At 45.2% G+C, this 13,212-nt stretch overlaps 1 protein-coding gene across 4 annotated transcripts in view; it reads left to right on the top strand.

The window, feature by feature from the left end:
* LOC129857522 (platelet endothelial aggregation receptor 1-like) overlaps window positions 1-13,212 on the top strand; it is a 41,297-nt gene that overhangs the window by 13,473 nt on the left and 14,612 nt on the right. The window lies entirely within an intron of this gene.

Below are 13,212 nucleotides of genomic sequence, written 5' to 3'. Positions count from 1 at the left end.
GTGGCCGGGAATTTAATGCAGGCAAACTTAAATCAGTTTTACAAAATTTTGTGCAACCAGAGGAATAAAAACTCTAGACCACCTTTACTCCACACACAGAGATGAATACGAAGCTCTCTCGTTTGGCAAATCTGACCGTAATTCTATCCTCCTGATTCCTACTTACAAGCAAAAACTTAAGCAGGAAGTACCAGTGACTCGGTCAATACGGAAGTGGTCAGATAACGCAGATGCTACACTACAGGACTGTTTTTCTAGCACAGACTGGAATATGTTCCGGGATTCATCCAATGGCATTGAGGAGTATACCACCTCAGTCATCGGCTTCATCAAAAAGTGCATCGAGGACGTCGTCCCCACCGTGACGGTACGTACATATCCCAACTAGAAGCCATGGATTACAGGCAACATCTGCATCGAGCTAAAGGCTAGAGCTGCCACTTTCAAGGAGCAGGACACTAATCCAGCCGCTTTTAAGAAATCCCGCTATGCCCTCAGACGAACCATCAAACAAGCAAAGCGTCAATACAGGATTAAGATTGAATCCTACTACACCGGCTCTGACGCTCGTCAGATGTGGCAGGGCTTGAAAACTACTACGGACTACAAAGGGAATCCCAGAAGTGAGCTGCCCAGTGATACGAGCCTACCAGACGAGCTAAATGCCTTATATGCTCGCTTCGAGGCAAGCAACACTGAAGCATGCATGAGAGCACCAGCTGTTCTGTGTGATAACACTCTCCGTAGCCAATGTGAGCAAGACCTTTAAACAGGTCAACATTCACAAAGCCGTGGGGCGAGATGGATTACCAGGGCGTGTACTCAAAGCATGCGCGGACCAACTGGCAAGTGTCTTCACTGACATTTTCAACCTCTCCCTGACCAAGTCTGTAATACCTACATGTTTCAAGCAGAGCGGCAAAGTCCCTGTGCCCAAGGAAGCGAAGGTAACCTGCCTAAATGATTAGCGCCCCGTAGCACTCACGGCGGTAACCATGAGGTGCTTTGAAAGGCTGGTCATGGCTCACATCAACAGCATCCTCCCAGATACCCTAGACCCACAGATGACGCAATCTCAATCTTACGCCACACTGCCCTTTCCCACCTGGACAAAAGGAACACCTATGTGAGAATGCTGTTCATTGACTACAGCTCAGCGTTCAACACCATAGTGCCCTCAAACCTCATCACTAAGCTAAGGACCCTGGTACTAAACACCTCCCTCTGCAACTGGATTCTGAACTTCCTGACAGGGTGGTGCGTACGCCCCAGTACATCACTGGGGCCAAGGTTCCTGCCATCCAGGACCTATATAATAGGCGGTGTCAGAGGAAAGCCCATGAAATTGTCAAAGACTCCAGTCACCCAAGTCATAGACTGTTTTCTCTGCTACCGCATGGCAGCGGTACCGGAGCGCCAAGTCTAGCACATCCATTTGTTTTGTACACTGCTGCTACTCACTGTTTATTATCTATGCATAGTCACTTCACCCCTACCTACTGTACATGTACAAATTACCTCAATTAACCTGTACTCCCACACACTCTGACTCGGCACCGGTACCCTCTGTATATAGCCTCGTTATTGTTATTTTATTGTGTTACTTTGTATTATTTTTTACTTTAGTTTATTTGGTAAATATTTTCTTAACTCTCCTTGAACTGCGCTGTTGGTTAAGGGCTTGTAAGTAAGCATTTCACTGTAAGGTCTACACTTGTTGTATTCGGGGCATGTGACAAATAAAGTTTGATTTGATTTAATTTGGATATATTAGGTCTGAATGATCATGCATGAACTAGCTTCAAGTATTAGCTTAACAACACCATAAGTCACATATTCCATGGCTGACTGTTTGGCCATGTGTCACGATCGTGTGGAGGATTGACGGACCAAAACGCAGCATTAGGAAAATAAGCCATCTCCTTTTATTGATGAAGAAGGCAAAACGAAACAAACACACTTACGAACTAACCAAAACAATAAACGATCGTGAAGCTAAATAAACGATGTGCACACACAGGCTACAAACGTTTAACATAGACAACTACTCACATCAAATGAAAGCCTATGGCTACCCTAAATATGGCTCCCAATCAGAGACAACAGAAATCAGCTGTCTCTAATTGGGAACTCATTCAGGCAACCATAGACTCTCCTAGACAACTAAACATACATAGACAACGCTAGACACCTGTACTCAACACAAACCCATATACTACACCCAACACCCCCTTTACCATAGAATCACCCAAAACCAACAAAACAAACATTCCCCATGTCACACCCTGACCTAACTAAAATAATAAAGAAAACAAAGAATACTAAGGCCAGGGCGTGACATAACCCCCCCCTTAAGGTGCGAACTCCGGGCGCACCATTACACAGTCTAGGGGAGGGTCTGGGTGGGCTTCCATCCACGGTGGCGGCTCCGGCACTGGTCGTGGTCCCCACGTCACCACAGTCCCTAACCGCCTCCTTAGCTTCCTCCAATTGACACCCCTCCTCATTAACCCCACTGCATTAAGGGGCAGTTCCGGACTAAGGGGCAGCTCCGGACTAAGGGGCAGCACCAGGGTAAGGGGCAGCACCAGGGTAAGGGGCAGCTCCGGACTGAGGAATGGCAGCTCCGGACTGAGGAATGGCAGCTCCGGACTGAGGAATGGCAGCTCCGGACTGAGGAATGGCAGCTCCGGACTGAGGAATGGCAGCTCCGGACTGAGGAATGGCAGCTCCGGACTGAGGAATGGCAGCTCCGGACTGAGGAATGGCAGCTCCGGACTGAGGGACTGCAGCTCCGGACTGAGGGACTGCAGCTCCGGACTGAGGGACTGCAGCTCCGGACTGAGGGACTGCAGCTCCGGACTGAGGGACTGCAGCTCCGGACTGAGGGACGGCCCATGGCTGGCTGACGGATCTGGCTGCTCATGGCTGGCTGACGGATCTGGCTGCTCATGGCTGGCTGACGGATCTGGCTGCTCATGGCTGGCTGACGGATCTGGCTGCTCATGGCTGGCTGACGGATCTGGCTGCTCATGGCTGGCTGACGGATCTGGCTGCTCATGGCTGGCTGACGGATCTGGCTGCTCATGGCTGGCTGACGGATCTGGCTGCTCATGGCTAGCTGACGGATCTGGCTGCTCATGGCTAGCTGGCGGATCTGGCTGCTCATGGCTGGCTGGCGGATCTGGCTGCTCATGGCTGGTTGGCGGCTCTGGCAGATCCTGTCTGGTTGGCGGCTCTGGCAGATCCTGTCTGGTTGGCGGCTCTGGCAGATCCTGTCTGGTTGGCGGCTCTGGCAGATCCTGTCTGGTTGGCGGCTCTGGCAGATCCTGTCTGGTTGGCGGCTCTGGCAGATCCTGTCTGGTTGGCGGCTCTGGCAGATCCTGTCTGACGAATGGCTCTAGCGGCTCCTGACTGACGGGCGGCTCTGACGGCTCGGGACAGACGGGCGGCTCTAATGGCTCGGGGCAGACGGATGGCTCAGTTGGCGCTGGGTAGACGGATGGCTCAGATGGCGCTGGGTAGACGGATGGCTCAGATGGCGCTTGGCAGACGGGCAGTTCAGGCATCGCTGTGCAGACGACAGACTCTTGCCGGCTGAGGCGCACTGTAGGCCTGGTGCGTGGTGCCGGGACTGGTGGTACCGGGCTGGGGACACGCATCTCAGGGCTAGTGCGGGGAGCAGGAACAGGGCATACTGGACCTTGGGAGCGCACATTAGGCCTAGTGCGTGGTGCCGGAACTGGTGGTACCGGACTGGGGACACGCATCTCAGGGCTAGTGCGGGGAGCAGCAACAGGACGCACAGGACTCTGGGGACACACAGGAGGCTTGGTGCGTGGTTTATGCACTGGTGGTAAAGGGCTGGAGACACGCACCATAGGGCTAGTGCGTGGAGGAGGCACTGGTGGTACTGGGTAGGGGCGGGGAGGTGGCGCCGGAAATACCGGACCGTGCATGCCTACTGGCCCCCTTGAGCGCCGAGCCTGCCCAACCTTACCTGGTTGTATGCTCCCCGTCGCCTGACCAGTGCGGGGAGGTGGAATAACCCGCACCGGCCTATGTAGGCGAACCGGGGACACCATGCATAAGGCTGGTGCCATGTACGCCGGCCCGAGGAGACGCACTGGTGACCAGATGCGTTGGGCCGGCTTCATGACATACGGCTCAACGCTCAGTCTAGCCCGGCCGATACGTGGAGCTGAAATGTACCGAACCGGGCTATGCACGCGTACAGGAGACACCGTGTGCTCTACTGCGTAACACGGTGTCTGCCCGTACTCTCGCTCTCCACGGTAAGTACAGGGAGTAGGCGCAGGTTTCCTACCTGACTTCGCCACACTCCCTTTAAGGCCCCCCCCAAGAAATTTTTGGGTTGTACTCACGGGCTTCCAGCCTTGTCTCCGTGCTGCCTCCTCATATCGCCTCCTCTCGGCTTTAGCTGCATCCAGCTCTTCACGAGGAAGGCGATATTCTCCCGGTTGTGCCCAAGGCCCCTTACCATCCAGTATCTCCTCCCATGTCCAAGAATCCTGTGTAGGTGGGTCCTGTTGCCGCTTTACATGCCGCTTGGTCCTGTATTGGTGAGTAGTTCTGTCACGATCGTGTGGAGGATTGACGGACCAAAACGCAGCATTAGGAAAATAAGCCATCTCCTTTTATTGATGAAGAAGGCAAAACGAAACAAACACACTTACGAACTAACCAAAACAATAAACGATCGTGAAGCTAAATAAACGATGTACACACACAGGCTACAAACGTTTAACATAGACAACTACTCACATCAAATGAAAGCCTATGGCTACCCTAAATATGGCTCCCAATCAGAGACAACAGAAATCAGCTGTCTCTAATTGGGAACTCATTCAGGCAACCATAGACTCTCCTAGACAACTAAACATACATAGACAACGCTAGACACCTGTACTCAACACAAACCCATATACTACACCCAACACCCCCTTTACCATAGAATCACCCAAAACCAACAAAACACAAACATTCCCCATGTCACACCCTGACCTAACTAAAATAATAAAGAAAACAAAGAATACTAAGGCCAGGGCGTGACACCATGTGTAGAGCTCATGTTGATGTTCTCATAAGGCCCAAAACAACATCATTGCCATGGTATCCTTATCAACTCTCCCTCTGTTATCTATTTCAGTCTGTTCAGTGTCGCCCTATCGACAGTGCCTATGACATAAGCTTTCTACACCAGAACCATATGACCAACATTACAGGGATAGAGTCTAACACATACACCCCAACTCTGGTTTATCAGACTGCTAAGCTGCTCTCTAGGAGTAGAGGAAAAGGTGTGGCCATCACGTAGACCTCCTGACCCAATCATCTGGTATTTGGGGACCCAACCCCCCAACCTTTTTCCTATGTTAGCAGTATGTGTGCCCTGCATGCCCGTTCGGTAACGGGTCCAATAATATGGTGCGTGTCCCTCCTTTCCCCTAGATAGCATATGATAGCAAAATGTGTAGAATTGCTGGAAATTAGCTTTAAAGCTGCAAAATGTTCTCTCAGCCTTATGACAGAATTTGTAGAATCACACATTTTTCTCTCTGCACCATGGCTTATTTCCCCTGGAGGTCGGTGGCCCAGGGCCCCAAATGCGGTAGTCCGGCCCTGTATGTGAGGCAGAAGAAGAGAAGTGTGAGGCAATAGAGTTGACATACAGACGTAGGTTCTGTTTTCTTTTTCCATAGCAACTACTCTGATTTAACAAAGCGTTAGAGAAGTGTTTTATGACTCAAACCGTAGCATAGATTGGCAGACATCATTAAGTATACAGAATGTTACTGTATTGAAGAGGCTGTTGCTGAGAAGGGTTGTGTTGAATCATATCCAAAATGTTGACCGAATCAAACAGATTTCCTGAGGTTCAACAACATTTTTAAAGAAACAGACTTCCAAAAGTGATATATCAAAAGTTAAGAACAGGTCAAGTTCAACAAATTATTTTTGGTCTTTTATCTTTTGCCATAAAAGTTGAACTAGTGGCCAGTTGATAAACTTAAACCAGGGATGGGCAACTGTGATGGGGCTGGGGGCCACCATCTGAACTCATCATGAGGGGCCGCAGTGGCTCCTGCGTACCCACATCCATACTCACACATGCAGTCAGAGCCAGCCCTAGCCTTTTTGCGGCCCTAAGTGCCATGTTATTGGGGCCCTAAGTGACATTTTTAGCCGTAGGATGGAGAGAAATGTTTGCAGTTTTTAATATGATATCAGAGTGAGAGTGACTAATAAAATCAATGCCCCCCCCCCCCCGGGTCTGTAATTAGACCATGGTTACTACTGGTTTAGATAGCTGGCTAGACTAATTTACCAATCAAATTTTTGGGGGATGACATGGGCGAAATGAGTGACTGTCAGTGACTGACATAACAAGAGAAAAACAGCTGATGCACGACCAAATTTCGAAATTGCACCTTGTGTATTCCACTATTCTCACTCTCAACAGTAAGCTGAGACCCCGACTGAGTTTAAAATATACATTATTCGTTTTTTTTTAGGTTGCTCCGTGGGTCTACATAAACGGGCCACTAGTTGCCCATCACTGACTTAGGCGTGAATGCTTTTGTCAGTTGTTCATCATTGGTCATCACAGTGTTTAGCTGGGGTTGTTTTTGTTTTCTGATGGTCCACTAAAGATTTCAAAGACTTCTGACCTCTCGGCCTTGTTGTGTAAAAGCTGGGTGTTATGTCTGGCAGTGTCATGAGAAGATCAGCCGAGGACGATACACATCATCTAGAATACTTCACTCAAGAGGTTCCCACAATCCTCTGGTCCCAAAACAAGACAGAAGTTGAGTTGAAGAGTCATGAAGAAAATAAGAAGTACAACATTATGATTGAGGGAATTAGACATAGGGATGACGTACAGTTGACATAGGGATGACGTACAGTTGACATAGGGACCATTTTATTTGTTTTTCAATAGCAACTACCCTGATTTAACGTAGAATTAGAGAGATGTTCTATGACTCAACCCTAGCATAGACTAGCCACCATTAAGCATATGCCACTGTATTGGAGAGACTGTGTTGGGTTGAATCGCATCCAAAATGTTTCCGTCTGGGCTTTTTCCAGAACATTCAGCAAAACGAAAGCATCAAACAGATCTGCTGAGATACAATAACAATTCTGTAAAAGGAAGAAAAAAGAAGCAGACACCCAAAAGTTAAAGGTGTTGCTGCAAATGAGAACGTGTTCTCAGTCAACTTACCTGGTAAAATAACGGTAAAATAAATAAATAAATAAAAAGGTGTCTTTTTTTTCTCAGGTCAAAGGTCAAAGTTCAAGAACTCATAGTTAATTCGCATGAATCCTACAGAAGACAGCACACTCTGCAGCTCCAAGCTCACTCAGCAAAATATAGCCTTCCGAGAAGTAACTTCCCAAAAGACGAACCCCTCCTCTTTCCCTAAGTATCATCCCTTTGTCACGCAAATCCTACGACAACCATCAACAGCATATGAGCTGCCAAGACAAGACTTTCCACTCAGAATGTTCCAGTGTGTGGGGGATGAGACTTGTGGTCCAGTACCACCCTTAATGTACAAAGCCTCACTGTGAATACCCCCAAAATGTGTCATGTTCAAGAAACAATAAAAGATGTAATGGATAAATGCGAGAAATTGACCAAATCAACAGTTACTCACCACATATATTTCTGATTTGCAAAAAACGTTCATGTTTCACAAAGTATGAATTTGAAAGATTGGGTGTGGGGTGGTGTGTAGTTGTTCCATCAAGTCCCCATTCTCCCAAAGGGTTGTTGATGGTGCCTACTCCCTTTGCCCCCACACCCATCCACCTAACATGTGGCATTACAGCGACTAGGGCGTGTGTGCCAGCCTAGCTGTGGTCGAAGGAGCCGAATCTCTCATGCGCGTCATGAAGAAATCCCAAGGATTATGGGATGATATATCTAGTTTGCAGTAACTGTGTTTTATTGGAGGGTATAGGGGGGGGGGGGGGGGGGGGGGGGGCTAATGCTGTAGAGTCGGGACTATAGGCTGTGGTTAGAGTGACACATCAAGCTCTCCATCTTAATCACTCATACTGGCAATGCCTGTCAGCTTGAGAGCACTTTTATGGATTTGTTATTCTTACAGTTCAAATGTAAATTGATGACACAAAGTCTAAAGCTTGAAATGGTTATATTTTTCCTAAAAAGGCTCTTGATACCACTAATCAGGGGAATTGACATTCAGAAGCGTTCAGCCAATTATATCATGTTGATACGTTTTGGTTGTTACGTTACCTAAGTGATATGCATATATGAAGCTCAAGCATTTTTAATGTTCAACTATAATGTATAATGTTCAGCTTCTGAATGTCATTTATCACGAAAACAGTGCAGCTGGTGACATTGACCTTTGATTGGTTGTTGTTACCTTAGAAGTATCATAGAATCATATATAGGAGTTGGCTGTTGAATGGATATCAACCTCATTACAAAGTGTTGACGCTTAGCCCATCGTTTTTGCGCAGTGCAGACGTGGCGAATGCAATACTGAAGTGAATAAACGGTTTTCCTGTGTAATTTTCTCTCTTTGGCTTCAATAATTTGGAACATTTGGACATTTAGAAATGCATTCATATTATTGATCATGTAACACTATTATAGCATTTTACAATACCAGGAGATTCCCAGGAGTAACTTTGAGGAATTACTGTGAACTTGAGACTTCATATTGTGTAGCTTAGTTTCTTAGTCTGGCTTAGATATTGCACCCCTCTATATGAAAATCGAGTTGTTCTTGGCATCCCTCTCTCCTCCCTCCTTTCCTCCCTCTCTCTTTTCTCTTTTCTCTTTTTTTCTCTCTCTCTCTCTCTCTCTCTCGCTCTCGCTCTCGCTCTCGCTCGCTCTCTCTCTCTCTCTCTCTCTTTTCTCATTTTCTATTTTCTCTTTCCCACTTGACCTGTCACCAATCCACAGCCAATGTTTTTCTCTCAATTTTATTTTCCTTTGCGACGCTCTGTTCCAAAGAGTGACTAATATTTTCTACCTCAATTAACATTTCAACCCCAAAGAGAGAAAGGAGTAGAGGGGAGGGAAAAAACCAAGCAACATTTTAAACAGTGCCATGTGCAGTGTCTAGAATTTCACCATATACTGACAGTATAAAAACAACTCTCTACTCTAAAGTACATTTGAATGACACTAAGTGGCAGTGTTTTTACAACTAATGCCGGTTTGCCTGAGGCTGATGCCATGCAGGTGTTTGTACACATGCATATACACACACTCTCATTCAAATAAGCACATACAAGAACACACACACATACATGTAATAGTGCCAGACATGCACACAAACATATACAGTTGGCATTGCTGTTATGATTTTAGTTGTCCTTGATGTCCTTTGTTTTAAATTTGTTTATACATTTTTTGCATTGTTGTTTGCTGTTTTCTTCAGTCTTTTCCTTTTTTCTCTTTAGTTCATTCTCTTGGTTGTTGGTGCATTGGGGGGGTTCTTGGGGGTGGGGAATGGAATTAATTGTATTTTTTATTTTTCTTCCTGGGGGGACTGTGGGAGGGATCTCAAATGGTTGAGGGACAACTATTAGGGAACTGGGGGGGGGATCTTGAAGGGTTCGGGTTCACGTTTTTTGGCCTGGTGGTAGATCGGTCAACGTGCCCTTGAGCAGGGCATTGACCCTGGATGCTTCTGTGTGTCGCTTTGAATGGGAATCTGTTGGATGACTGGTATGATGTAGCTGTTGAGCGGCTTCACTGCAAGTATATTGTATGTTTCGAATATTCAATAAATAAAAAATAAAATAAAAAAATTATATAAAATACATTTAAAAAACTCTCTACTCTTATTTAAGGAGCTTGTTATCTAATAGCGACCATTAAGACCCCACCCCACTCAGGACTGGACCGTCTTGGAAGACAAGAAGCTTTTGGATGCTCAGTAAATGGAATTAATCACTGTTGCATGCATATTTCATGGTTTAAATGATGGTAAAGATGAAATAAGAACAATAATAATAAAATAGTTTCAGTAAATATGTATGAGTAGCCTCCTGAGCTGTTATTAAATGAAAACTGTGAACGCAATCTGTGTGAAACCAAATCCAATATTTTTCCTTAGTCTCATTTCTAAGGCTTTTGCAAGACTCGTGACTGAAATTTAATGGTAATAACATGCATAAGAGTGTCTCGGTTTTGCAAGATTAATGTGACACGAGTACATCTGTTTTCATTTGGGCCTTGTTTTCATTGAAGTCCCTGTGCAGTTCTGGAAAGAGCATTGTGGGGCCCTTTTAAACATTAGGACATTCTCCAGTTGGTACGATCTGCACACGCGTGGGCCACTTGTTTAGTTCTGTGGCGCTTGACATTGTGAGCCAAGACGAGTCCAATGAATTTGCGAATACACTCAGATACTATAAATAGTCTCTCTGTACTCGTTTCAATGTATGGGACTCATTTTGTGCATGGAACGTTTTAAGAACATGAAAAACAAATGAGCTGTCGATGAAAGTATTAGAAAGTGTGTGTGTGTGTGTGTGTGTGTGTGTGTGTGTGTGTGTGTGTGTGTGTGTGTGTGTGTGTGTGTGTGTGTGTGTGTGTGTGTGTGTGTGTGTGTGCGCAGTTGAAGTCGGAAGTTTACATCCACCTTAGCCAAATACATTTAAACTCAGTTTTTCACAATTCCTGACATTTAATCATAGTAAAAAATTCCCTGTCTTAGGTCAGTTAGGATCACCACTTTATTTTAAGAATGTGAAATGTCAGAATAATAGTAGAGAATGAATTATTTCAGCTTTTATTTCTTTCATCACATTCCCAGAGGGTCAGAAGTTTACATACACTCAATTAGTATTTGGTAGAATTGCCTTTAAATTGTTTAACTTTAGAGGTCCAGAACCACCTCTGTACCATTCAAGGTAGAGATGTAGAGATGTACCTCTGGTCCAGATTACACCCCGGACCTAATACATATGTAGAGCCAAATCTGGTGCCCATCTGCACTTGTAACATAATAAATAATAATAATAAATATATTTCGCCATCTGTGTATGTATTTATCTTACGTTGAATACATGAAGCAACACAGGGGAAAAAAGATGATGAGGATAAAGCTAAAGAACTGTAAGTTGAATTTTATAAGTGTACTCTCAGCAGCAAAGGCTTGGGCAGGAATCAATAATCAACCCACATGTATGGGTGGAGTTGCAAATAAAAGACTACTTTTGGGGGGGGGGGGCCTGAACCATTTTACCTCTCTGAGCAGGGGTCTGCTACCTACTTAGCAGTTATGTCTACCGACCTACCGTTCAATTTAAAGGTAACCCAAACATGTCATGTGAACTGCGCTGACTTTCCTTTCAGTCAGAGCTGTCTCTCTTCACGTCTGCACTCATTAAACCTACATTCTCTTTCTCAGCTCTTAAGCATTCCCATGCGGTTTCAATACTTTGTCTAATGAAGCTCAATTAAAAAGAAAAAAGGTAATGAAAAATATTTACTCCAGTCCAATGAAGTGGCTGCTAAAGTCGATTGCTCCTCTTAATAAAAACCATATGCCTGTTCTTATAAAATTCTGTTTTTGTGGTGCAGCTTTTTAAGGCGTTAGAGTGTGTGCCAGAATGTGTATTATCTCCTGACACAGAGGACAGGAGGGTTGTGAGGGGTGATATATCAAAAGCAGCAGATCAGTGAATGTACTTGATTTATGTTACAGGGAGAATTGTGCCAAATCAACTCATATCTACAGCTGTAGGTTTCGTGTGACTGCTGTGGTGTGGCTGTTTGTTTGTTACTCTGATTAGGAAAATGCTTGGGCTGAAGCCCCTAAAAGGGATCCTAGCATGGCATTGTTGAAGAACCACACCCTTACATTGTGGGGGGAGAAAGAGACCTTGTGAAGGGCTAGACCTAGACTTATTTAAGTGGCTTGTTATTCCTCTCTTTGCTTGACTGAACAACAATACTAAATATCTCCTTTGGAATAATCATAGAAGTAGTTGAATACCCCAAGCTCTTTATTTCATGCTCGTTGGTGACATGAGAAGCTATAGTACTGAGGGGACTGGCCCTTCAGTCGACCCATGCTATAGTGTTCCTGAACTTCCCAAAATGTCCATGGGAGTTTTTGGGGAAAAAGACCACTTTCTCTGTGCCGGCCTCCCTACCGCTCCCTGAGAGCCTTCTCCGGTCCCCATCACTAGGCGTTCCCCTGGGTCTGCGTTGTGATTGGATCCAGATGGTGTGAGTGTGGAAGGGGACATGGCAGAAGAGTGTGGAGTCTTCTCTCCAGCTCTGATTGATAATAGCTAGGATGGCATTCCTCCCCGCAATCCATTTCTGTCTGTCTCGCTCGCTCGCTCACTCGCTCACTTGCTCTTTCTCGCTCTCTCACAGATTCAGTGGTAGAAAAAGTATCAAATTGTCATACTTGAGTAAAAGTAAAGATTCCTTCACAGAAAATGTCTCTAGAAAAAGTGAAAGTCACCCAGGTAAATACTACTTGAGTAAAAGTCTAAATGTATTTGGTTTTAAATATGCTTAAGTATCGAAAGTAAATGTAATTGCTTAAATATACTATCATTTCAAATTCTTTATATTAAGCAAACCAGACGGCACAATGTTTTTTATTTCATTTTTACGGATAGCCAGGGGCACAATCCAACACTCAGACATCATTTACAAACTAAGCATTTGTGTTTACTGAGTCCGCCAGATCAGAGGCAGTAGGGATGACCAGGGATCTTGATTAGTGTGTGAATTGGACAATTTTCCTGTCCTTCTAAGCATTCAAAATGTAAGTCCTTTTGGGTGTCAGGGAAAATGTATGGAGTAAAAAGTACATAATTGTCTTTAGGAACGTAGTGAAGTAAAAGTAAAAGCTGTCAAAACTATAAATAGTGTAGTACAGATTCCTGAAAAAATGACTTAAGTTGTACCCTAAAGTATTTTTACTTAAGTACTCTATACCGCTGCTCAGATTCCCTGTTCTTAGTTGCCATATGGGGAGAGTAGGGAGCACGACAGGGAGGGTTTGGGTAAACGGTTCAATGCTGGCCCGCTGCTTTACCTCTGCTTAGTGTTTAATGAACTCTTTTACAAGGGGTAATAGTTACCATGCTTTATAGGTGCTGAAAATATCATTAGATTCCCCTTGGAGTGAAACTACGGGAAGGTTTCAGATAAATGTTCATATTCTTTAC

This window comes from Salvelinus fontinalis, chromosome 6 (genome assembly GCF_029448725.1).
Source record: "Salvelinus fontinalis isolate EN_2023a chromosome 6, ASM2944872v1, whole genome shotgun sequence".
NCBI classification, from domain to species: domain Eukaryota; kingdom Metazoa; phylum Chordata; class Actinopteri; order Salmoniformes; family Salmonidae; genus Salvelinus; species Salvelinus fontinalis.
The sequence above is the reverse complement of the archived record's forward strand: the minus strand, read 5'-3'. Positions and strand labels throughout refer to the sequence as shown.